At 43.7% G+C, this 27,203-nt stretch overlaps 1 pseudogene; it reads left to right on the top strand.

Moving 5' to 3' along the window:
* Nucleotides 1-17,678: 17,678 nt before the first annotated feature.
* On the top strand, nt 17,679-26,193 carry LOC127647480 (dexamethasone-induced Ras-related protein 1-like; annotated as a pseudogene).
* Nucleotides 26,194-27,203: the final 1,010 nt, after the last annotated feature.

Consider the following 27,203-nt stretch of genomic DNA (forward strand, 5'->3'; position numbering starts at 1 on the left):
TTTGGTGGGTGTCAACAGAATAGAAGGCAGCTGTCAAGATGCAAGTCAGTTCTTTGACGTCATGCAGTCCCTATATGCGTTTTGTGCAGGTTTCACTCATAGATGGAACAGATTCTTTAATAATGCAGACATCAAGGTAGATATGACATTGGAATCACTGTCATCAACACGTAGGAGTTGCCATGCAGATGTATCTAAAGACCTTTGTGGGAATTATGCTAAAATCAGAGATTTACTTCAGAGCATATCGTCTGATACAGGAGAAAAACATGACACATACAATGAGGCAGCAGCACTGTGCTCAAAACTGGGCACTCTTGACATATCATTTATGGCACAGTTTTGGCACTGTGTCTTAAGCAGATTCAAAGTGACAAGTGAGGCATTAAAAAAGACCAGCATGGATCTGATGGCTGCAATTCGTCTGTTTGAGTCTTTGAGATCATGGGTTGTATCATTTTGAGACTAATTTGACAATTTTGAAAGATCTGCAAAGAATGTTCTCGGTGTTTGCCAGTCATATAAAGATGAACTGTAGTGGGCCAAAAAGCGCAAAGTGTTTTCAGATTAGTCTACAGAGCATGAAGTAACTCTGAACGGCCAGGAGCGATACCAGGTAGAAACATTCAATGTCATTATTGACAAGCTAGTTAGCTGTTTAGACCATAGAGTGGGTGCATACCGGAACATTAATAACAGGTTTGGGGTTCTACTGAACATGGAATCCGAGGATTTGCCCACACTGTAAATATTTTTCCTGTGAAATAACAGTAAACTACTTGCAGCACAGACGCCAGCAATCTACTGTAATTTTACAGTATTCATACTGTGAAATTACTTTACAGTGTATTACCGTAAAAATTAAATACAGTATATGTCTGTATTTTTTCAATTTACAGTAAAATACTGGCAGCAGAGACGAAAATGTAGAAAAATGAAATGCAGTACTGTGGCAGGGCGGAGGGCGGGGACGGGTCGTGATTATACACACCCGGTCCCTTATCAGGCTAATTAAGCCTCCGAGAGAGATAAAGGCCAACTGCGGAGGAGTGTGCGGGGCAGAGAGATACATTTCTGTGATTATTTCAGTTTACAATACCATTATGGTTACTTTAAATTTTCACTCTTTATTTTACAAAGGCATAATTGATAATACAATTATTTTGATTTTTTTTTTAAAGTTATGTGGGCTACACACATCTGCTTAAAATACATTATATTGAAAAATAAAGAAGCAACAAAAACTTTAGAAAGGATATAAATCAAAATGTATTTTTTTAAAGAATAAGCTAAAAGCACCAATTCCAGATATTCAGGTTGATACACGTTTACAATTGTGTAGAATTAGCTGCAAAATAAAGAGTATTTTGGTGAGGCTTGTATGTCTAAAACATAGCAAAATAAAAACTTTCAATGAATACAATTTAAAAAATTGCTTCTCGAAACAATGGCAAAAATAATTCTTAAATTGCATATCTGAGGCCTTACAAACATGAAAACAAACTTTTAATAATCTGCAATATTATGAACATAGTGAACATCAATATGGGGAAACAACATTTGTTCAGGTTTTTTGTACTTTTTTAAGAGTCCTGTGAAGGAGGCACAAGTTGGATGTTATAAAAGAGTACTTTGAGGTAGGTGCATGCTTACAGAGATGAATATTTCCTTCATTAAAGGTGGCCATCACCAGGCTGCATGTTCCTCTCCCATATTTATTCCAGGGTACCACTGTAAAACAGTAGCAAACAAAATATTTGATCAAAATAACTCTAGAATTGTCAATGTACAATAACAACCCAAATAGCAAGATGATATTGATACAATGTTGACTAACAAAACACTTCACACATAGGTCTCAAATCAACATTCAAATTCAAATCTTCCATAACATTAGCAAAGTTTGTCACCCAACAAGCACACAGTGGCCCTCATTTACAAACGTGTGACAGAAAACTGTGCATACGGTCATTCCACGCAAAACTTGGCATTTATCAATATGGACATATTTCTAATCGCAAACCAACTGAACATAATCAATGTTTTAACTGTATATATTAAACACTGAAACTATCAGAGCACTCCCCTTTTAAAAATAAGCCACCTTAAAACTTTAAATTATCGCCATTTCAAACATCACATTTGTTTGGTGTTTTTGTGGCATATGCAGATATTAACAACAGGCAGAAGACAAGCAAGCTAGCAACAACCACCAACAGTCTTCAAAGTTCAGATATGATCTAAAACAAATTGATAAAACTTGGTGACTGTAAAATGCATATAAACATAAATGAGTTATTCATATCTCAGCACTGAAATGACATTTTCATCACACTCACTAGCCCTACAGCTTGCTGTGCATCAATTTTAAACATTACTTCTGGTAATAATACCTTTATGAATAAAATAATGTCGAGGAAAATATAAGTAGATCTGATGCAGATGGATAAAGAAGGACTTCAGTGATGTAAAGTCAGATGAAGTCAGTGCACGTTCAGTGATAACAAGTATCCTCCGAACATTGCTTCCTCTTCGGGGAAAAGGTGCATCCTATCCCTGATTGAAAATTATTTCTGATGTTTAAAAATTACAAATTAACTTAACTTTAATAAAACAGTACAGTACAAACTTTGAGCAAACTTGTACTCACACACCAGCTATTTCCAAAAAATACTGCATTGTTCTGTAATTTTATTTAGGACCAGCCCACAATGCATTGCAAACTACAGTAAAAAACGGTATTACATTTACATTTTATGCATTTGGCAGACGCTTTTATCCAAAGCGACTTACAGAGCACTTATTACAGGGACAATCCCCCCGGAGCAACCTGGAGTTAAGTGCCTTGCTCAAGGACACAATGGTGGTGGCTGTGGGGCTTGAACCAACATCCTTCTGATTAACAGATTACCAGTTATGTGCTTAGACCACTACACCACCACCATTCCATAAAACATAAAAACTGTTTACATAAAAACAGTAGATTATTGTTGAAAATTGGCGGTAAAGTGAAAACGTTGCCCAGAATGCATTGTTTTATACAGTATATTACTGTTTTAATGGAAAACAGTATGTTACTGTCAGAATTGTAATTTCTTTTTACAGCAATTTTTTACAGTGCACTGTTCATAAACAGACTGATGCATTCTGTGCTTCATATCCTTCTGATTTAGATCAGAACCTCGCAGATGAAATTATCCAGTTCAGATGCTTCGTATAGAGTGAGCAGGATAAGTCTCCTCAAAAACTGCTGCAGGTGCTCTTGAAACATTAACAGGTGTGTGTATGTTTGTGTGATCGGGGGGTTTGGGCAAAAGACATTGTGCCCAGGGGCCTCTGGAATCTTAACCCGGGCCTGGATCCATCTCATGAACAGTTAAAACTGCCCCATTGAGAAATAATTATGTGCTATATATATATATATAGATAGATAGATAGATAGATATATATATATATATATATATATATATATATATATATATATATATATATATATATTCTTATTGTGTATTCTATATATACTTTATTTTCTATTCAATTCTTATATATTTTTTATTCAATTTCTAATTATTTGTTATTATTATCTATGTCTTGTTGCTGTTTTGTATTGTTGTACACTGGAAGCTCCTGTCACCAAGACAAATTCCATGTATGTGTATCGATGGACTGCATAAGAATGTGTAAGCATCCTTGGCAATAAAACTGATACTGATACTAATTTCTATTTAAAACTAAACTAAATTGAAAGGACGAACTGAAAACGTATTAAAAATAAATAAACTACAATCAAATTCAAAGCAAAATTAACCCTGGTTGTAATGACTAATACAGCTTTCCCCTTCTTTTCTATATGTTTGAGTGGAGGGGAAAAAGCAACAAACAACTGAAATGTCAACAATTCAATAAGGACAGTTTTGTCTTCTTACACCCAAAATATATGCTTTCATTCTGTAAACACCTTTAAGTTTGTTAAGCATAATCCTATTAACATTTATATATATTTTATATATAAAATGCAACAGAGGTGTTTTTGTAATTGTGTTTATATTTACACATTTTTTTTGTTAGTTGTGAAAGTTCAAATAAGCTTGAAATATTATGTTGAGTTTACGATTGCAATTTTAATTCAGATTCATGAACAGATTCATTTAGACTCAGACTAGACTTGACCTGTTATGGACTTGGTCTTGAGTCTGACTCTATAAATAGCAAGTAGGCTACAATTGAGCATTTGATTGGTAAAAATGTCCGCTCTCGCATAGAGAGTTTCATAGCGGAATTATCTCACATAAAAGACCACCTGTTGCTTTTGATTTCTGCTCCGGAATAAAGTGGCACATAACTGCCAGTCCATTTCCTCAAGCTAAATCCACACCTTAACCATAAGTGAAATGTAAAAGATTCTAGATTAGTGGTTGCAGATAACATCTTCCAACATCACTTGCTGCATTCATGTGAAGAGAAAGAAAGCTATACATTTTTGTAGGTTAGAAAAAAAAGGATTCTTAAACGAAGGCAGTGTCATTCGTGAATTAAATCATTTTCATTTGTTTTGGGATCATTAAACATGATTTCATCTAATACAATATTTTGGACAAAATCTCACTTTATGGAGGATGAATATTTGGTTAAACCCTGCTGTACATATAAAGAGCGCAAACACAGCTCATGATTTTTTGATGGTTATAAATCTAGATTTACTTTATGCTGCTTTAAAAATATCAAGAAAAAACAAAGGCACTAGGCACATGGTATCTACAAATATATAATTAAGCTATTATATAATTAACCACAGTCCTTAATATTGCATACGATTCGTACATATACAATTGTAGGTAATATTAATCAAGCAACAATACTGAAAAAGAGATAAAATATTCGGACCCCTAACGGTTGTGTAGTGTGCTCACAAGAGCGCGAGAGGTCTCAGACATGAGCTTGTGATGTTGACTGAGATGCGCAGAGTTAGCACTTTGGGAACGAGAATACCCACGCGCCGCACTGTGGATGTCCGGACCCCTTACGGTTGTGTAGTGTGCTCACAAGAGCACGAGAGGACATGAGCTTGTGATGTCGAGGACATAAGAGCCCGGAGTGGCATGAACTTCCAAACTATAAAATCTAATGAATCTGTGCGGAGAGGACCAGCCTGCCGCATCACAAACATGCTGCAGAGGGACACCTCTAGCCAAGGCTTTAGCGCAGACGACCCCTCTGGTAGAGTGAGCCCTGATACCTACTGGCAAAGCTTGACCGCATGCCTCGTAGGCCAGGGCAATAGCGTCCCTCACCCAATGCGACATAGTCTGCTTGGTGGCGGCCGCCCCCCTGCGGCCCCCATGGCAAACGAATAGATGCCCTGACTTACGCCACTGGCTAGTACGGTGAACATAAGTCTGAAGGGCACAAACTGGAAAAAGTCTGTGAAGACTTTCCTGCTCCGGCCTTGTAAACGGCGGGGAGCAGAAGGCTTCGAGAGTGACTGGATGTAAGGTCGAGAAAGGAACCTTAGGCAGATAGTCAGGGTAAGGGTAAGGGTGCAAAATTGCTTTAGCCAGTCCTGGGGCAAAATCTAAGCAGGCTGGCAAGATAGACAGAGCCTGTAGATCCCCAATTCTTTTAGAGAGGTGATTGCCATAAGAAAAACCATATTGAGTCAGAAGTTTATGAGACGCGATTCTTTTAGAGAGGTGATTGCCATAAGAAAAACCATCCTGAGAGTCAGAAGTTTATATAGAGGTTCGAAGGGGTCTCAACCAGACCCTCAAGGACTACTACTAAGTCCCATGAAGGTCCTGGTCCTAGCAGGAGGCCTCAGTCGCATAGCACCATGGATGAAGTGAGCGAGTAGAGAATGTCCCCCAACGGCACCCCATCAATCAAGGCGTGGCAAGCCGAAATGGCAGCCACATAGACCCTGAGAGTGGCGGGGCATGTGCCTGCTGACAATTTTTCCTTCAAAGACACCACATTTATTGGTGTAACTTCTTCTGGTAGAGGGAGCCCTAGCACTTAGAATGGTCTCGATAACTTCAGGTGAAAACCCAGTGTCCCTCAGTTGGTACCCTTCAAGGGCCAAACATGAAGGTTCCACAGATCGAGCCGGGGATGAAATATTGTCCCCTGCACCTGAGACAGAAGGTCCCTCCTGTCTGAAATCACCCAAGGCAAGCCGTCGAGGAGAGACATTATCTCAGAGAACCATACCCTGTTCGGCCAGCGCGGGGCTATCAGAAAGAGGCAGGACCCTTGCAGGCGAACTCTGGCCAAGACTCCCGGGAGCAGAGAAACCGGGGGGAAATAATACAGGCGCATTCTGGGCCATGTATGTGTCATCGTGTCCAGACCCAGGGGGGGCTGGGTGACTCAGAGAGAAGTAGAGGGGACATTGTGCTGTCTTCTGGGAGGCGAAGAGGTCCACTTCTGCTCTTGTATAATCTCAACCAGATTTGTTCCACTACCTCAGGGTGGAGTTTCCACTCCCCCATCTGTATAATCTGTCTGGACAGTAAATCTGCTAGATAAGGCTAGACCAAATGGAAGAAACCGATATTGGAAAGCTTCACCCCCTAAAGCGAACATCAGGAACTTCCTGTGTTGTGGAAGACTTTCTATATGAGTATGCGTCCCTGAGATCGATCGTGACCAACCAATCGCGATGTTGGATTTGAGACACGACCGTCTTGACGGTTAGCATCTTGAACTTGAATGCCCTCGCAGCGATTCAAGCCTCGAAGGTCAAAGATCGGACGCAAGCCCCCATCCTTCTTGGGAACCAGGAAGTATCTGCTGTAGTAACCTGACTCTCTCTTTGGAAGGGGAACATGTTTTATGGCCCTTTTAACCAAGAGATTTTGTAGTTCTTTCCATAGTAAACATGCTTGCTCTGGTTTCACGGTAGTGGGAACCATGCTGTTGAGGATGGTGAACAAATTAAAATCTGTAGCCTTTTTCTACTGTTCTCAGGACCCACATAGAACCACCTGGCAGTACCTTCCATGCTGCCAGGTTCTCTGAGATGGGTATCGATTCTGACACTACCTGTTGAGGGGATGTCAAGTGTCCCGTGTCCTGGACTAAGGCAGGAAGCAACAGAATACGAAACACCAGAGGAGGCGTGAATGGAGCGGTTTTGTGGGGCTATCGGGAGGGTACAAGTGGATGTTTCATGTGACCCGTCCCATGGGGGGCTACCCCCACAAGGCTGGGAGCAAAACCGTCAGGGTTTTTTTTTGTTTTTTTTTTGTTTGTTTTTTTAATAACTGCCCTGAGGTCTTGCTTTGGGGGCTGCTGAGGGTGACAATCCGGCCCCCAGTCTTTACGAGGGGGAGCACGATTTGCCACGCTTAGTTTTTTTGCCTCCCATCTAGAAGGACCGGGGCGGGGCTGGGTGGCCGACGGCCCCTCCCCCTGAGTGTGGCGAGGAAGGAATTGCCCGAAGGCTTCCTCGTGACTTTTTGCCTCCTGGAACCTGGTGATAACTATATAGCTATATATAGCTTCACCAAATAAGCCAGAAGGCGAAACCGGGGCATTGAGAAGGAACGTTTTGTCCTTGTCTCTGATGCCCAATAGGTTAAGCCATAAGTGTCTCTCCGTGCTGACTAAAGCAGACATAGACCGGCCAATGGCGCAGGCCATCTGCTTGGTCTGCAGAGAGACAGATCCATGGCTCAACGAAGCTCAGAGAAAGCCTCTTCATCCACCGTGGTGCCCGCACTCAGGTCCTTCAACAGATTAGTGTGCCTGTAACACTGCCATAGTGTGCAGGGCAGCACCAGCCTGACCAGCTGCCTGATAAGCCTTCCCAACAAGCGTGGAGGTGGTCCTGCACAGCTTTGTGGGGAGAGTGGGTCTCTTTAGCGATGATGCAGAGCCAGGCGAGAGATAACCCGCAAGTGTCTCTTCTACCGTCGGCATCACCGAATACTTCAACAGATTAGCCTAGTACGCCTGTAACACTGCCATAGTGTGCAGGGCAGCACCAGCCTGACCTGCTGCCTGATAAGCCTTCCCCACAAGTGTGGAGGTGGTCCTGCACAGCTTTGTGGGGAGAGGGGGTCTCTTTAGCGATGATGCCAAGCCAGGCGAGAGATAACCCGCAAGTGTCTCTTCTACCGGCGGCATCACCGAATACCCCCGAGCCTCAGCACCTACCTGATAGTCGAATATGTCAATGTTGAGGGCACGAATGAGAGAGCTCATCATGGAGGTCATCAAAGAAAGGAGGGACAGATATAGCATTCCCTTCCCTTTCCCTCCTTTTTTTTTGGCCACCAGACAGAAATATGTCTTCTACTTTGGAGCGTTTGAGGTCTCTTGCTTGTGTGGCCAGTCTAACTGTCTAACTGTTACAGCCCGAGTAACCACCTTGAGTAATTCCTCAGCCACTTTATTATTGTGCGTGGAATGTTCAGAGGTTCAGCATCCCCCTCGTGAACCGAAGAGGCGCCAAAGCGCGCTTCAGTCGTACGAGAAGGATTAGCTGGATCTGGGGAGAGAGTGAGCAATAGGGACGGACCCGTCTCTCGCTCCTCAGCCAGATCTATGCGAGAGCCCCACGATGAAAGAGTGGGCACTGGCTCTTGGAAGTAAGCGAGAGGAGTGTGAAGCATTTTGCCTGTAAAACAGATCGCAATGCTCGCACCCACCCTGCTCCAATGCAAGAGCAGCATGCTCTTCCCCCAAACACACAAAACAAAATGGGTGTGTGTCCGTTTCAGCCAAAGAGCGTAAACATGGGAACACACACCACTTGGAGTGGTGGTGGCGTAGTGGGCTAAAGTGCATAACTGGTAATCAGAAGGTTGCTGGTTCGATCCCCACAGCCACCACCATTGTGTCCTTGAGCAAGACACTTAACTCCAGGTTGCTCCAGGGGGATTGTCCCTGTAATAAGTGCACTGTAAGTCGCTTTGGATAAAAGCGTCTGCCAAATGCATAAATGTAAATGTAAATGTAAATGTTTATCAGTCATTCTTTTCTTCTTCTTTTTTTTTAAAGAAAAGAGAAAGAGAAAGGTTTCTGTGCACTGCCTAACAATTCTAACTCCTAACAGAGGAAAGTAGAAAGTTTCTGACAGGCTCATGAAGCACACACACACAGAGTGATCTGAAGACAAATGATCTGACGATCCAATGATGTCACCAGCAGAGGCTATAAATTCCGGTCAATGTTCATTGACGTGTTGTACACAAATTTACAGCTGGTCACACCTAAAGTTGTTCCCATAGCGCTAACTCAGCTCAGCATCATAATTGTAGCTTTTTGAAAGGGAATAAAACTGTTCAAACAACATGACAAACTCTACCATTACAATGACTGCTGTCACTCATTTCAGGTTTACACTGTTTGAGATCTGTATTTCGACGCGAGCTCAGTGATGCTCCGCACAATGTTCTGAACTCTCGATAATGCTCTCATAAAAAAAACTGTCTAATCAGCATAATAAATCAGTTATTTACACCGCGTCTGTGCCTTGATTAGAACAGGGGCATTTTAGTTTTGTCGTGTTGATCATTTTGAGTGTATTTAACATCTATGTTCAAAGCGAGCGGTGCAATATGCAATGAATCCAAAATAATTACAAAGTGCTTTTCGCTCTTGTTCACAGCTTAATTTCGAGTGTCAGGTGATGTTTCTTCAGTATTCATTTTCCTGTGTCACCACGAACAGAGGTGGACATAAAGCATAAGTATCAGTTGTCATTACTAGGACGGAGTAGCTCTGATTGGCCATTGCCATTTCATTGCTCAAAGGACATGTTAGTGATTGGTTAGGATACTCAACCGCTGCAAAAATACGTTGTAAATAGAAACCATCGATGCAACAGGAGTAGACTTAAATTGAAAGCTCTAATCGTCAGTTTCCAATTGGTAGCCAACAGTGTTCTTCACAAAGCCATACACTGAATAGCCACCAAAAATTTTTGCAGACTAACCAGAATGTCCAACTGCAAACAGCCCTCTCACACTTTCCTCCAGGAAGCTACACAAAACGGGGCTCCAGACTAACTTCTTTTACTAGGAGCACTGTAGCCCCTAACTGAAAGTTTTAGGGGAACAGGCAGAAGATTTTGTGGCGCACACCTTAAATCGACCTGCAACGCTATTATTCAAATTTTCGCCATTTTAACTATATTACTGATAAATGTTTGGTAATAAATACAGAAACTACAATGTGCTGTTTTATTTTAGTTCAGTCACATTTTAACTGACTGCTGCTTAACAAAAGTAGTCATTACAAAAACCAAAACAAATATATTAAAAGTAAACATGATTTTAAGCTGCTTTTGTGCTTCATTAAGGTGTTGTGTTTAAACTGTGCGGTGCTAGTTGCCTCGGCAAACTTGGTTTCCCCCGCATGTTGTGGCCACTTCTAGTGCAGTAGACACAGTTCATGGTGTTGGTGTTTTTGCTTTTTAAGACTTTTAAAGGCCAAATAAAAGAAAAATGTAAGATCATTTTCACAATAATAATAATAAACATTCAATAATTCTTTAGCTGGTTAATACAAAACCAATGAGACTACTTGGATGTCTCTGGATATGTTTTTTATATTTTATTGTGCATTTGTGTTTCTTTTGATTATACACACCCGGTCCCTTATTAGGCTAATTAAGCCTCCGAGAGGGATAAAGGCTGATGACAGACGGTGGTGCGGGAGAGAGAGATCGTTAACAGACATGTCCGTCATGTGTGTGTTTAAGTTTATTATTAAAATATTATTTATATTATAAAGCCGGTTCTCGCCTCCTCTTTTCCATTGATCCCTTTACACTGTTGCCAAAGCCCGGGAAGGAGCAGGGATGCCCGTCGTGGAGTCCTCGACACTGCCGTCCACCCAGGGGACCGCCGCTGCCATCCACTGGGGAGGGAGTAGACCGACCGCGGTGAACGGCCGCCGTCCACGAGGCGAGTGGGGACTGGACTCCCTGACCGCCTGGAGCGATGGAGCCGCTACCAGGGGCGGAGGAGTGTCCCCACGAGTCGCCGAGAACGCGGAGGGGCGTTCTGACTGCCGGGGGTCGTGAGTCTGACTCCGGTCCGCCCGGGGAGAAGCAGCTGTTGTCCGCCTGAGAGGGTGAAGAAGTGATCAAGGACCATGCGACGGTGTATCGGAGAACCGGCGAGTAGGTTTTTTCTTTTCATCTCTCTCTCCTCTCTCTCTCTCACTGCCGCTCTGTGTTGGCCTTTTCCCTCTCGTTTTCATTTTTGTGTTTTTTTTTGGGGGGGGTACTACACTGTTACAGGAAGTAACCCCCATTTTAATTATTTCTGTTTCCCTCCCTTTGTACTCTCCCTCATCCAGGTAGATGGGGATGACCTGCCGGCAGACAGAGCTTAGGGCACCCCCTCCCCCAGGGAAAGGGGGGGTGTACGTCAGGCCGGTTTTTAAATAAGTTTGTGGCAGGGCGAAGGGCGGGGCCAGGATGTGATTATACACACCCGGTCCCTTATCAGGCTAATTAAGCCTCAGAGAGGGATAAAGGCCAATGACAGACGGTGGTGCGGGAGAGAGATCGTTAATGGACATGTCCGTTGTGTGTGTGTTTAAGTTTATTATTAAAATATTATTTATATTATCAAGCCGGTTCTCGCCTCCTCCTTTCCATTGATCCCTTTACAAAGTTAATACAACATTACATCTCTAAATAAATTCATGAAGAATGCGTGTAGCCTAAAGCATGTAGCCTATATTGTGACCCTTCTCTTTAGTCACTTGCTTTCCAGCAAGACATCACACAATAGACCAATGTTTTGGGAACATAACAACTTAAGTCAAACACGGAAATGGTGGCAAAAACCATGTGCAAAAAATACCATTTTTATTGGATTACGTTGTTGAAAACTGATTCCGAGGGCTCTAGTTGACTGCTGTGGTTTCAGTATCATCAAACAGAGCTGACTGGACAGAGATCATTTCAACTCACAACTTTGCAGCAAAAATTTATAGCGAAGATGATTACATGTTATTTATTAACTAATTTTATTATAGTAATTGTTTGCTAAGAATATGTTTGTTTTTATGATGGTTTTGTGTCATATTTTAATTTAATCCAATCTGTCAAATCTAACACAACAGTCAGTGGGCTTTCTGCCACCACTTACAGCGCATGCGATGACATTTTTTGTAAATAAGAGAATTGATCTATAGATTTTATTCACAGTAGTGCCATGTTTGATTATTAATGGGAATGGAAACGAGGCAGTGAGGGATAGACTTACCATCCCTTCAATGGCATGCATGGTATAAATCTGTAAAAAGCTCCAATATCCCATCTGATTTTCCGCAACTCATGTTGTCTGGAGTTTTAAAAGCTCGGTCGAAAATGGGTCTTCCAAATGGACAATGACACAAAGCATACCTGACTTTGTTGTCCTTAAGCGAAATGGCAAGGTATTCGAGTGGCCATCAGAAAGCCCTGACCTCAATCCAATAGAAAATTTGTGGGCAGAACTGAAAAAGCTTGTGCGAACAAGGAGTCCTACAAACCTGACTCAGTTACACCAGTTCTGTCTGGAGGAATGGACCAAAATTTGGAAGGCTACCCAATTTAAATACAAGCCTAACAAATACTAACAATGTGTATGTAAACCTTTGACCCACTGGGAATGTGATTAAATTAATAATTCTGACATTTCACATTCTTAAAATAAAGTAGTGATCCTAACCGACCTAAGACAGGGAATGTTTTCTACAATTAAATGTCAGGAAGTGTGAAGTGAGTTTAAATGTATTTGACTAACGTGTATGTAAACTAAATATAAATATATATATAGTTTTTTAAACATTCAATGTTAAAATACAAATATTATCATAAATAACAATACTGAATATAAGTACATAACTGTAGGAGGAGGGCATGGCCGGGCCGTAAGGATGCATATATATATATATAATTTTCATGATTGATACCTAACCAAAGAGCACATTCTGGGATTTTACTCAATAAGGTCCACATAAGGTCCAATAAGGAGCACATAATCAGTTAAGTAGTTTACACTGTGCATTTAAAACATTCAATATGATTGCATAGGCCTAAATTAGTCTTGTCTCACACTCTGACTTCTCTGGTCTCGGTCTTGACTTGGACGAGCTGGTCTCGAAAACAACACTGGTGACATCTAAGTATGCACTTAACAGACAGGTGAGAAGGTCCATCCATCCATCTATCTACTGAATAAATGATATATATATCTGTCCTGAAGCAAAACCAGTTGATGAGCACTGAGTTAAAGGTACAGACAGGAGCAGTCTGACTGCGCTGTCGTGGACCTACATTATATGTTAACTGTTAATAATCAGGACATTACTTTAAAAGCTCACACAGCTGATGTTATTTTTCATTTAGTAGTTAATTTAACATGCTATGTTTACATATAAATGAACATGCTATAGCTATACATCATGTTATAGTTACATGATATTTTTTTATCATGTTTATAATATGGTTTATTATTCTAATTCTGTTAGCTTTTTTATTTATTCTATTTATTTTCAAAAGTGAGACTTTTTTATACATACTTCCATTAAAAGAATTGTTTCAATTATAATAAAGCGTTTGTTCAACCAACCAACCAAAAAAAAACTTCTAATAATAATTGTGTAATACCATATACCCTGATACCGTGAAACCGTGATATTTTCTGAGACGGTTCTCATTCCGTGAAAATCTCAAACCGTTGCAACCCTACTCAAGCAATGAACATTCTTTTGAGTTAAGCCTCCTTACAGCATGACTCTGAAATGAAAAGCTTTCTGAGAGTAGTCTGTACTCAGTCTAAAGTACCCTGAATGTGTTTATTAATATTATTATTATTATTATTATTATTGTCCATCCATCCATCCATCTTCAACCGCTTACCCGAAGTCGGGTCGCGGGGGCAGCTGCTCCAGCAGGGGGCCCCACACTTCCCTATCCCGAGCCACATTAACCAGCTCTGACTGGGGGACCCTGAGGCATTCCCAGGCCAGTGTGGAGATGTAATCTAATCCTGGGTCTTCCCCGAGGCCTCCTCCCAGCTGGACGTGCCTTAAACACCTCCCTAGGGAGGTGGCCAGGGGACATCCTTACTAGATGCCCAAACCACCTCAACTGACTCCTTTCGATGCAGAGGAGCAGCGGCTCTACTCAGAGCTCCTCACAGATGACTGAGCTCCTCACCCTATCTCTAAGGGAGAATCCCGCCACCCTTCTGAGGAAGCCCATTTCAGCCGCTTGTACTCATGACCTAGTTCTTTCGGTCATGACCCAGCCTTCATGACCATAGGTGAGGGTAGGAACAAAAATTGACCGGTAGATCAAGAGCTTTGCCTTCCGTCTCAGCTCTATTTTCGTGACAACAGTGCGATAAAGCGAGTGCAATACCACCCCCGCTGCCCCGATTCTCCGGCCAACCTCCCTCTCCATTGTCCCCTCACTCGTGAACAAGACCCCGAGGTACTTGAACTCCTTCACTTGGGGCAATACCTCCTTCCCTACCTGGAGTACACACTCAATCGGTTTGCTGCTGAGAACCATGGCCTCAGATTTAGAGGTGCTAATCCTCATCCCAGCCACTTCACACTCGACTGCCAAGCGATCCAGTGAGAGCTGAAGGTCACGGACCGATGATGACATAAAGACAACATCATCTGCAAAAAGCAGCGATGAGATCCCCAGCCAACCGAACTGCACACCTTCCCCACCCCGACTACGTCTCGATATCCTGTCCATGAATATCACAAACAGGATTGTTGACAAAGCGCAGCCTTGGCGGAGACCAACCCCCACATGGAATGAACTCGACTTCGGTCATACACCGACTTCGGTCATACTCCTGGTCATACGCCTTCTCCAGATCCACAAAACACATGTAGACCGGATGGGCATACTTCCAGGCCCCCTCCAGGATCCTTGCGAGAGTAAAGATCTGGTCCGTCGTTCCACGGCCAGGACGAAAACCGCATCGTTCTTCTTCAATCCGAGGTTCGACAATCAGCCGAACCCTCCTCTCCAGCACCTTGGAGTAAACTTTACCAGGGAGGCTGAGAAGTGTGATACCCCTGTAGTTGGCACACACTCTCTGATCCCCCTTTTTGAAGAGGGGAACCACCACCCCGTTCTGCCACTCCTTAGGCACTGTCCCCAACACGCAATGTTGAAGAGGTGTCATCCATGACACCCCCTCCACATCCAAAGCTTTCAGCATTTCTGGTCAGATCTCATCAATCCCCGGGGCTATAACACTGCGGAGTTGTTTGACTACCTCAGTGACCTCCCCCAGGGAAATAGAATCTGATCCCCCATCAGCCTCCGGCTCTGCCTCAAGCATAGAGGGCGTGTTGTGATTTAGGAGTTCTTCAAAGTGTTTCTTCCACCGCCCAATAACCTCCTCGGTTGAGGTCAACAGCATCCCATCTTTGCTGTATACAGCTTGGATGGTTCCCCGTTTCCCCCTCCTAAGGTGGCGGACGGTTTTCCAGAAGCACTTTGGTGCGGACCGAAAGTCCTTCTCCATGGCTTCTCCAAACTTTTCCCACACCCACTGCTTTGCCTCCCTCATGGCCGAGGGCCTGTCGGTACCTTGCAACTGCCTCCGGAGACCTCTGGGACAACAAACCAGAAGGCCTCTTTCTTCAGTCGGACGGCTTCCCTGACCACCAGTGTCCACTGGTTCGAGGGTTACCACCCCTTGCGGCACCTAAAACCATGAGGCCGCAGCTCTCCACCGCGGCTTCGGCAATGGAAGCTTTGAACATTGCCCACTCCGGTTCAATGTCCCAACCTCCGCAGGGATGCCTGAAAAGCTCCGCTGGAGGTGTGAGTTGAAGATCTCGTGGACAGGGCCCTCCTCCAAACGTTCCCAGTTCACCCACACTTCTCGCTTGGGCTTCCCAGGTCTTTCCAGAGTCTTTCCCCACCCCCTGACCCAACTCACCACCAGATGGTGATCGGTTGACAGCTCTGCCCCTCTCTTCACCCGAGTGTCCAAAACATATGGCCTCAGATCCGACGACATGATTACAAAATCTGTCATCGACCTTCAGCCTAGGGTGCTCTGGTACCACGTACACTTATGAGCATCCTTATGTTCGAACATGGTGTTTGTTATAGATAATCCATAACTAGCACAGAAGTCTAATAACAAACATCCAATTGAGTTTAGATCGGGGAGGCCGTTCCTCCCAATCACGCATTTCCAGGTGTCCCTGTCATTTCCCATGTGCGCGTTGAAGTCACCCAGCATCACTATGGAGTCCCCTACTGGGGCCCTATTCAGGACTCCATTCAGGGTCTCCAAAAAGGCTGAATACTCTGAACTGCTGTTCGGTGCATATGCCCGTCGCCTCACACCCTGGGACACTCCAGAGAAGAATAGAGTCCATCCCCTATCCAGGAGTACGGATCCAGAGCCAAAACTGTGTGTCGAAGTAAGCCCCACCAGATCCAACTGGTAACGCTCCACCTCCCTCACCAGTTCCGGCTCCATCCCCCCCAGTGAGGTGACATTCCACATCCCTAGAGCTAGCCTTTGCTGCCCGGGTCTGGTCCGTCGAGGCCCACGGCCTTCATTGCCACCCATATGGCAGCGCACCCGACTCCTGCGGTTTCTCCAATGTGTGGTGGGCCCAAGGGATGTAGGGGGGGTTTCACGTTGCTTCTTCGGTCTGTGCCCGGACAGGCTCCGTGACAAGCCCGGCCACCAGGTGCTCGCCGACGAGCCCTCCAACTGGGCCTGGCTCCAGACGGGGCCCCGGGCTTCCTCCGGGCAGAGTAACTCCTCCTCTTGCCGTTTTACCCATGGAGTTTTCGTGAACCATTCTTAGTCTGGCCCCTCAACCGAGACCGCTTTGCCTTGGGAGACCCTACCAGGAGCACCAGGCTCCAGACAACACAGCCCTCAGGATCATAAGGGCACACAAACCTCTCCACCATGATATGGTGCTGGTTCCCGGAGAGGGGAATATTATTATTGTGAATTAATCTAATACAGCTTAATGGCAGTGCGTCCTGACCACATGTAAACAACATGTAAAGTAACTAATATATGTATTTATTTATTTATTTTGTCACCAGTAAAATGGTGTCTTGTTTACTATAGGCTATTATATAAATTATGAACAACCTCTTGGGCTGTTCTTTAAGCTGATTTTATCGCGTTCCATCCCCATTCACAGCGCGCCCTCTACTGACCAGTCAGAGAAAAGCAAGTGAATTTGGGAGCAAAAATGAATGATTCATGAATCTGTTCATGAAAAAGGCATGTTTCTCATGAGAACTTCAAAAATATTGTCCCACACAGAAGTTATAGCTTGTCAAATCTTACCAAACAGCTTTATGTCTGCATATGATTTTATATGACAATTTATGCTTCATTTTGTAATTCGGGCTACAATGATGACACTTTAAATAGTGTTTCTATTATCTTGTCGATACTTAGTTTTGCCTTGTAGTGTGCACTGTGTAGTGCCATATATGCTTGTATTAAGAACGTTTGTCACTGCAATTTCCCCTGTGAGCCAAAGGATCTCTTACAGATCAGAATAGAAAAGACTGATGCACAAACCAACAGCAGCTGATTTAATGCGTAATCATTGACGGGGCGGCTTGAGGTAGGAAGAGGGGTCTATCTGCAGTATAAAACCGAAGCCACCTCAGAAACGCCACTGCCTTGAGTGTTTGTTTCATAAACTGTGCGACTATGATTAAGAAAACATCACCGTCTGAAAACGAGTTTGACATCCCAGCCAAAAACTGCCGCAGGATGGTCATCTTATGCTCCACAAAGGGGGGCAAGACAGCCATTGTGTCTCTCTTTCTATATGAGAGGTTTGATGAGCAGTACACTCCAACCATTGAGGATTTCCACAGTAAGTTCTACAGCATCCAAGGAGACGTTTATCATTTGGATATATTAGACACTTCTGGAAACCATCCCACCATGAGGAGACTCTCTATCCTGACAGGTGAGACGGCCATTAAAATGACCGCTTAACTTGTATTTGGAAAGCTACATTTTCAAAAGAATGTGTTGAATCATGCAATGCAAAATATCTTTAAATGGCATTTAATTTCCCCCATCTTAGGTGATGTATTTATCCCCCCAGCATTTAATTTCCCCCATCTTAGGTGATGTTCAGTCTGGCAAGACCAAAGAGGACATGGATGTTCCGCTCGTCATCTTTGGAAGCAAATGCGACCGGGACTTTTACCAGGAGGTGAAGGAAGCGGAAATCGAGCAGCTGTTCGGAGGAGACCAACAGTGTGCGTACTTTGAGATCTCCGCGAACCGCAACACGAATGTGGACATAATGTTCCAGACTCTCTTCAACATGGCCAAACTGCCCAACGAGATGAGTCCCGACCAGCACCGCAAGGTCTCTGTGAGTATTACGACATTTTACACAGAAAGTCCTTCAGAGGCAAGGCAAGGCAAGTTTATTTATATAGCAAATTTCATACACAATGGTAATTCAAAGTGCTTTACATAGAAGAGATTAAAATAATTGAAACAGTTTAGAATAAAATAAAATACAGTACAAACAGTCAGACACACAGTGGCACAGTGCTCATTCAGTAAATGCACAGCTAAATAGATGTGTTTTAAGTCTGGATTTGAATGTGACTACTGTAGGAGCACATCTGATCTCTTCTGGAAGCTGGTTCCAGCTGCGGCTGGCATAATAGCTAAAAGCAGACTCCCCTTGCTTAGAGTGAACCCTTGGTATTTCTAGCTGATGTGATCCGAATGATCTGAGTAATCTGTTGGGTTTATATTCAGTGAACATATCTGCAATATATTGAGGTCCTAGCCCATTGAGTGATTTATATACCAGTAATAATACTTTAAAATCAATCCTAAATGTAACTGGGAGCCAGTGTAAAGACCTGAGGACTGGTGTGATATGTTCATATTTTCTGGTTCTGCCCAGAATCCTGGCAGCAGCGTTCTGTATGAGCTGCAACTGTTTTATGGTCTTTTTGGGAAGGCCAGTGAGGAGTCCATTACAATAATCCACCCTGCTGGTGATGAAAGCATGCACAAGTTTCTCTAGGTCTTGACTGGAAACAAAGCATCTAATTCTTGCAATATTTTTCAGATGATAGTATGCTGATTTAGTTATTGCTTAACATGACTACTGAAATTAAGGGCTGACTCTAGAGACACACCAAGATTCCCGACTTGATTTTTAGTTGTTTGACCCCTAGCGTCAAGGTATGCATTCACCTTGAGAACTTCATCTTTGTTTCCAAACACAATGACTTCAGTTTTGTCTTTGTTTAACTGAAGAAAGTTTTGGCACATCCAACTGTTTAATTCATCAATGCATTGGCACAGGGAGTCAATGGGGCTGTAATCATTAGGTGATAGGGCTAAGAAGATCTGTGTGTCGTCTGCATAGCTGTGGTAAGCAATTTGGTTCTTTCTCATTATTTGGCTCATTGGGAGCATATACAGGTTGAACAGGAGTGGCACAAGAATTGAGCCTTGAGGGACTCCGCATGTCATGGATGTCCACTCAGACTTATGGTCTCCTATACTCACATAATAACCTCTCCCTTCTAAGTATGACCTGAACCATTTTAGGACCATCCCAGAAAGCCCCACCCAGTTTTCCAGCCTGTCAAGAAGTATGTTGTGATCAACAGTGTCAAATGCAGCACTGAGGTCGAGTAGTACCAGTACTGATAATTTGCCTGTATCAGTATTTAAGGGAATATTGTTTATTATCTTTATGAGCAGCTGTCTCTGTGCTGTGATGCGATCAGAAACCAGATTGAAAATTGTCAAAGTATCCACTTGAGTTCAAGACAACTTTTTCAATGAACTTGCCTATGAAAGGAAGATTTGAGATCGGTCTATAGTTGCTTAATATGGTCTTATCCAGATTGCTCTTTTTCAAGAGGGGCTTGACAACTGCAGTTTTCAGGGAGTTTGGAAAACACCCAGAGAGAAGTGAAGAGTTTATCACTTCTAGGAGATCTGCTTCTAAACAGTTGAACACACTTTTGAAAAAAGATGTGGGAAGTGCATCAAGGGCGCAGGTTGATGTTTTAAGGTGCTGTACGGTTTCTTCCAAAATTTTGCCATCAATTTCTTTGAAATCAGACATAGTAACTACTTTCTCAGGTTGTGGTTTGATTTGTCTGACCCCAGCACAACTCAAGGATGTGCTGATCACCTTTCTGATATTATTGATTTTTTCAGAGAACAAAAAAGCAAACTCACTGCACTTGCTGTCTGAGAGCATTTCACTGGGAATCTGGCTTGGGGGATTTGTCAGTCTCTCTACAGTTGTAAAAAGAGTGCGTGTGTTGTTTAAGTTGCTGTTTATAATATTCGAGAAGAAAGTCTGTCTAGCTTTGCCTAGTTCCATATTAAAAGCATGGATGCTGTCTTTGTAGATGTTATAATGGACTACAAGTTTTGTCTTCCGCCACATGCGCTCTGCTTTTCTGCATTGTCTTTTCATATTTTGCACTGCTGTTGAGTTTCTCCAAGGTGCTTTTTGTTTGCCACTCTACTTCCTGACTTTCACACGAGCAATATCATCAATTACACTTTTAACTTTTGAGTTAAAAGAATCAATGGAGAAAATCAACAGAGTCAGCAGATATACTTGGTGTTAAAGATATAGCCTTCATAAATAGTACACTAGTGTTCTCATTTAAGCGTCTCTTCTTGACAGACACAGATCTAGCTTCAATGGCAGGAGAGATCAATATATCAAAGAAAATACAGAAATGATCAGACAGTGCTATATCCATAATAACAATTGATGAAAAGTTTAGACCCTTACAGATAAGTAAATCTAGAATGTGTCCATGATTGTGTGTGGGTCCATGTACATGCTGAGTCAGATCAAAAGTTTTTCAAACAGTTATGATTTCTTTTGTCATATTGTTTTCTGCATTATCTATGTGAATGTTGTTGTATCCCTGCTGCTAATGTTTCTGATTATGGAGTCACCCACTATCAGAGTCCTGGGCCCGGCTGCGCTCCGAGCTGAATGCCATTGTCTGCTCGACCTTGAGCGCCAGTTGGCATCAGTGTTAGCTACTGGCTGATTCAGTCTGTGTTCGATCACATTCATCACGTTTGGGGATTCCTCATTCATTAATACTTCAAATCTGTTCACAAGATGTATAGGCGGTGGTAGGGAACCAGTGTTTGCAATCCTTGTCAAAGCCGTATCTGGGGTAGAGGATGCTACTGTGGCAATATGTGATGCTCGTGACAATCTGATGTCTCGAGTGCCTTTTGGTCTCGCTCCCTGTTTTTGTCATCGATTTGTAAGTCTATCGGCTTGTTTCTCTACACTCATTATGGCCTGTCGAGGAGCACTAGATTCATGTGACTCACCGGCTGTAGGCGCCCATGACGAAGCTCTGTTGTGTGTTCCATCTGGTTTGGTGGTCCTGTAAGTAACTTTGTTTCAAGAACTGCAATCCTTTGTAAAAGTCTGTGGCAGTTAGTGCAGCAAGTAGATTCCAGAAGGGGCATTTTCTCTTATCCTTTTGAATGTAGGCAGTTGTGTTTTCCCTACCCTGGAATGAAAACTTTCAGTGGTAGGCTGGTCGGATAAAAGAATTCTGCTTTTTTTGTAGTAGTAGTCCAAGCTTTTGAGCACTGTGCTGATTTGCTTAAGTTAAAATTAGTTGATAAAAGGAGACAAAATATAAAAATATAAAAGCGATAGAGCAGGAAGTCAGAGTCAGCTCCAGGCCATGTCACAGCCAAGCCAGAGTCAGCTCCAGGCCATGTCACAGCCAAGCCAGAGTCAGCTCCATGTCACAGCCAAGCCAGAGTCTGTTCCATGCCATGTCACAGCTGAACCTCAGTCTACTCCATGACATGTCTCAGCCATACCCCATACTGCTCCATGTCATAGGCGAACTGCATTCTGCTCCATGCCATGTCTCAGCCAAGCTTCAGTCTGCTCCATGCCATGTTTCAGCCATACCCCAGACTGCTCCATGCCATGTCACAAGCAAGCCTTTGATCACCGGTCCAGGCCCTCCACTGCTCCACGGTAACCAATTTCATGTAATTGGTTTATGCTTCTTTATGGTTTCCCCATGTCCAGGTATTTAAGCCCTCATGTTGCCATTGTCCAGTATCGAGTATTGTTTGAGTTCTAGTCATGTCAGGTTTATAATTCATAGTCAAGCTTCAAGTTTATGTCTTGTTTAGTTTGTGTCAATTTCATGTTCACACATATAGTTAGGGTTTTAGGTTTTGCACTTCTTCAAATAAAACTGCATTTGTTGGTCATCACACTTCATCTTCGTCTGCTCCTGTGTTCTGCCAGCCACAATATGTTACACCCCAAATCAAATGACCATTCCAATGGTCAAGTCAAGTCAAGTCAAGTCAAGTGGTTTTTATTGTCGTTTCAACCATATACAGTTAGTACAGTACACAGCAAAACGAGACAACGTTCCTCCAGGACCATGGTGCTACATAAAAACAACAAAGGACCAACATAGGACCACATGAGACTACACAACGAAAACAAATACCTATATAAACTACCTATATATACCTATATAAAGTGCACGTGCAAACATGTGCAAAAAGTACAGGACAGTACAACAAATTACTGACAATGAACAGGACAATAGACAGTGCAGCGCCGACCGGTACTCAGTAGTGCAAAAAGATGACAGTTTCTAAAAATGTAAACATAACATACTATGAGATAATGTTCTATGCACATAGCAGTTATTGAGGTAGCAGACAGTTATAAAGTGACAGTAATTAAAGTGCAACTCAGGACACGTGTGTGTCAAACCAGTCTCTGAGTATTGAGGAGTCTGATGGCTTGGGGAAGAAGCTGTTACACAGTCTGGCCGTGAGGGCCCGAATGCTTCGGTACCTCTTGCCAGACTGGAGGAGGGTAAAGAGTTTGTGTGAGGGGTGTGTGGGGTCGTCCACAATGCTGGTTGCTTTATGGATACAGTGTTTTTGTAAATGTCTTTGATGGAGGGAAGAGAGACCCCAATGATCTTCTCAGCTGTCCTCACTATCCTCTGCAAGGCTTTGCGGTCCGAAACGGTGCAAGTCCCAAACCAGGCAGTGATGCAGCTGCTCAGGATGCTCTCAATAGTCCCTCTATAGAATGTAGTGAGGATGGGGGTTGGGAGATGTGCTTTCCTCAGCCTTCGAAGAAAGTAGAGACGCTGCTGGGCTTTCTTGGTGATAGAGCTGGTGTTGAGGGACCAGGTGAGGTTCTCCGCCAAGTGAACACCAAGGAATTTGGTGCTTTTGACGATCTCCACAGAGGAGCCGTCGATGTTCAGTGGAGTGTGTTCACCTAAAGTCAACAACCATCTCTTTTGTTTTGTCGACATTCAGGGACAGGTTGTTGGCTCTACACCAGTTCGTCAGCCGCTGCACCTCCTCTCTGTATGCTGACTCGTTGTTCTTGCTGATGAGACCCACCACGGTCGTGTGATCGGCGAACTTGATGATGTGATTCGAGCTGTGCATTGCTGCACAGTCGTGAGTCAGCAGAGTTAACAGCAGTGGACTGAGCACACAGCCCTGGGGGGCCCCAGTGCTCAGTGTGGTGGTGGTGGAGATGCTGTTCCCGATCCGGACTGACTGAGGTCTCCCAGTCAGGCAGTCCAGGATCCAGTTGCAGAGGGAGGTGTCCAGGCCCAGCAGGTTCAGCTTTCCAATCAGGTGCTGGGGAATGATTGTGTTGAATGCTGAGCTGAAATCTATGAACAGCATTCGAACGTATGAGTCCTTATTGTCTAGGTGGGTGAGGGCCAGATGGAGGGTTGTGGTGATGGCATCGTCCGTTGAACGGTTTGAACGATCACGCAAACTGCAGTGGGTCTAGTGAGGGGGGCAGCTGGGTCTTAATCTGCCTCATGACGAGCCTCTCGAAGCACTTCATGATGATGGGTGTAAGTGCGACGGGACGGTAGTCGTTGAGGCAGGACACTGAAGACTTCTTTGGCATGGGGATGATGGTGGTGGCCTTGAAGCACGTTGGAACAACGGCGCTGCTCAGAGAGATGTTGAAGATGTCGGTAAGAACATCTGCTAGCTGGTCTGCACATCCTCTGAGCACTCTGCCAGGAATGTTGTCTGGTCCAGCAGCCTTCCGTGGGTTGACTCTACGTAGAGTTTTCCTCACATCTGCCGTGGTAAGACAGAGCACCTGGTCGTTGGGAGGAGGGGTGGACTTCCTCGCCATCACGTCGTTCTGCACTTCAAACCGAGCGTAGTAGTCTTTCAGCGCATCTAGAAGGGAGGCATCTTTGTCACAGGCAACTGATGTTGTCCTGTAGTTGGTGATGGCCTGGATGCCCTGCCACATGCGCCGCGCGTCACCGCTGTCCTGGAAGTGACTGTGGATTCTCTGGGCGTGTGCGCGCTTTGCCTCTCTGATTGCCCGTGACAGTTTGCCACCAAGGCAGAGGTCGCCACCAAGGCAGAGGTTTCTAAAAAGGCTCGACAGGTCGCCACCAAGGCAGAGGTTTCTAAAAAGGCTGGAGCCATTATGGCTTCAGCTATGGCAGAGCACTGTTCTCTGCCTACTATGGACCATTTACGAGAGGTCTGTAAAATAGCATTTAGTGCTAATAATTTCCACATGCACCGAGCAGAATGTAGGGAGTTGATTAATGGTGACTGTCACAGTCTGGGCTGGACTGTCCATTATGTCTGTCTTGTTGTGTGTTGGTGTGTGTCTGTGTTTCCCTCTTTCTCCCTCCTGTGTTTTGCAGATGTGATTGTTTCTCCACAATAGTATATTTTTCTATATTATATTATATTTCTATATCAAAGTACTTATATGAGGTTACTGGACTTTGTGTGACCCAGGAGAGGGCATGTGAGGTTTCTAAAAGTGTTGATGCTGCAAAGACCACACAGAGCACCCAGCTGTAACAAATTAATGATGTTATGGACCTTGAGAAACACAGCTGAAGAGTAAAAACAACCAGTGGTGAAGTTATTATGCCCAGACTGTCATGTTTGATTTACCACTTTAATTAAAAAGATAGACTAAATCCAGGTTTCTACCATTAAAAAGATATCAAAAGGCTCTGTGAGATAATGGTGATGAAAAGTATCCATTGGTTACAAAAATAATGAAGGGTTGTAGACATGAGGTAATGCCTGATAACAAACTCTATAAAAGATTAGGTTTTGGACCAAGAGAGTCAGATCTTAGCTGACATCTCGGGTTTGTTGGTTTGCTCAATAAACTTCCACCTTTGACATCTGGAACCCCTGTCTCTGAGAGATTTCTTGCAAAGAGGGAAAGAATCTTCAACATTTTTCCACAACACCACCCAGCTCGTCAAAAGTGCCACTTGCCTCCAATTACCAGCTCCTTTATACTCTCTTCTTTGATGTTCTGTGTTGCAACTCTGCCCTGTTCCTTATTTCCTGTTTCCAGTTTCAGTTGATCTAGATTCTGTTTTGTTTTTGGGTTGATTATTCTTCTATCTTGTAAAAGATTTGAGTTGTATTTTATTTGTTTATTTCAATAAAAGGCCTATTTCTATCTTCCTGCATTTGGGTCCTTCCTTACGTACCTTGACAGAACAACCAATTCTGGACCCAGCAGAGGCACAATGGGTATCTTCCTTTTTCCATCTTCTCTCACTGAATTTTCAATCTGTGCACATGATTCAGTTCTTCCACCTTCGCAATGCCCGTCAGAGGGGAACTGATGTAAGGAACTTAGCATATGGGTTTTTGATTCCAGTGGACAAGCTGAACTATGATGAGATGGATCTTAAAGAGGTTTATAACATCAGCCTAAATCAACCTCTCAGCCAGGTGGAGTTGGAGAAGCTGGGGCATTTGGGCTTTTGGAACTTTAAAAGACTTTTTGGAACTTTCAGCCATACACCAGACTGCATGGAGCAGTCTGGGGTATGGCTGAAACATGGCATGGAGCAGACTGAAGCTTGGCTGAGACATGGCATGGAGCAGAATGCAGTTCGCCTGTGACATGGAGCAGTATGCGCTCCCATCCCAGGAGGGATTTCCTCAGACAGGCAATACCATCTTCCCACCTTTAACAAGCCCAAACACCAGTCCTCCTAAGACCCGTAAAGGGAGGAGGAGGAGGAAGTATGGGTCAGCTGTATCCCCCCTGCTCAAGGCTGCTGCTGACCACCATGATGGCGGCCATCATTCCCGCTACCGTGATTCTGACCAGCCAGAGGTAATCTGAGTAAGGTGTCCATTCCCCAGTCGCTGCCAGGGTTCCTGGCCACAGAGGCTGTTCTCCAATCAATGACAGCGTCCACAGCCATGGAGGCTGTTTCCCAGTCACTGTCAACGTTCTAGGCCATGTAGACCATTTCCCAGTCACTGCCAGTGCTCCCGACCATGACAGTCACCTCAGAGCCTGTCCAGTTCCCTGTGGTCATCAAGTCTGTCCTGTTTCCTATGGCCATCGACGAGCCTGTCCTGATCCTTTGCCCATCGACGAGCCTGTCCTGTTCCCTGTGGCCGTCAATGAGCCTGTCCTGTTCCCTCTGGTCATCGACGAGCCTGCCCAGTTCCCCATGGCTGTCGACGAGCCCGTCCAGTTCCCTGAGGCTGTCAACGAGCCCGTACAGTCCCCTGTGTCCATTGAAGATCCTGTACAACCCCTGATGACCTTCAATGAGCCTGTTTAGTCCCCTGTGACTGTCGACTATCCTTTCCAGTCCTTAGTGGCTGTCAACCAACCCTTTTCTAAGTACAGTGACCAGCACCCATCAGACACTACTGTTGTGGAGTATTGAAGACTTTTCTTCCTTCTCAGTAAGAAAAGTCCGGAGTTCCAGGAGTTTATTGAGCAAACCAACAAACCCGAGGCATCAGCAGAGATCTTAATTACTCTTGTCAAAACCCTTTTTATACAGTTTGTTATCTTGCATTACCTCATGCACGCACACCCCTTTTTTATTATTTTTAGAAGTCAATGGAGACCGTCCAGCAACAATATTTCACAGAGCCTCTGATTTCTTTTAAATGGTGGAAAACTGGCTTTTAGTAAAAAAATAAATAAATAACCTTTTAAATTCATTTATTATAAAAGTATACATTTTGAATAAATAGAATATAACAGTCTGAGCATAATACGGACACTTTTACCATTGGCTGCATTCATCTTTAACTATTAGCTGTGTTTCCCAGTGTCAAGAAATGCATTGTACCATTGTTTTTTACTACAGCTGAGAGCACTGCGTGTTT

Source organism: Xyrauchen texanus, chromosome 8, assembly GCF_025860055.1.
Source record: "Xyrauchen texanus isolate HMW12.3.18 chromosome 8, RBS_HiC_50CHRs, whole genome shotgun sequence".
Taxonomy (NCBI): domain Eukaryota; kingdom Metazoa; phylum Chordata; class Actinopteri; order Cypriniformes; family Catostomidae; genus Xyrauchen; species Xyrauchen texanus.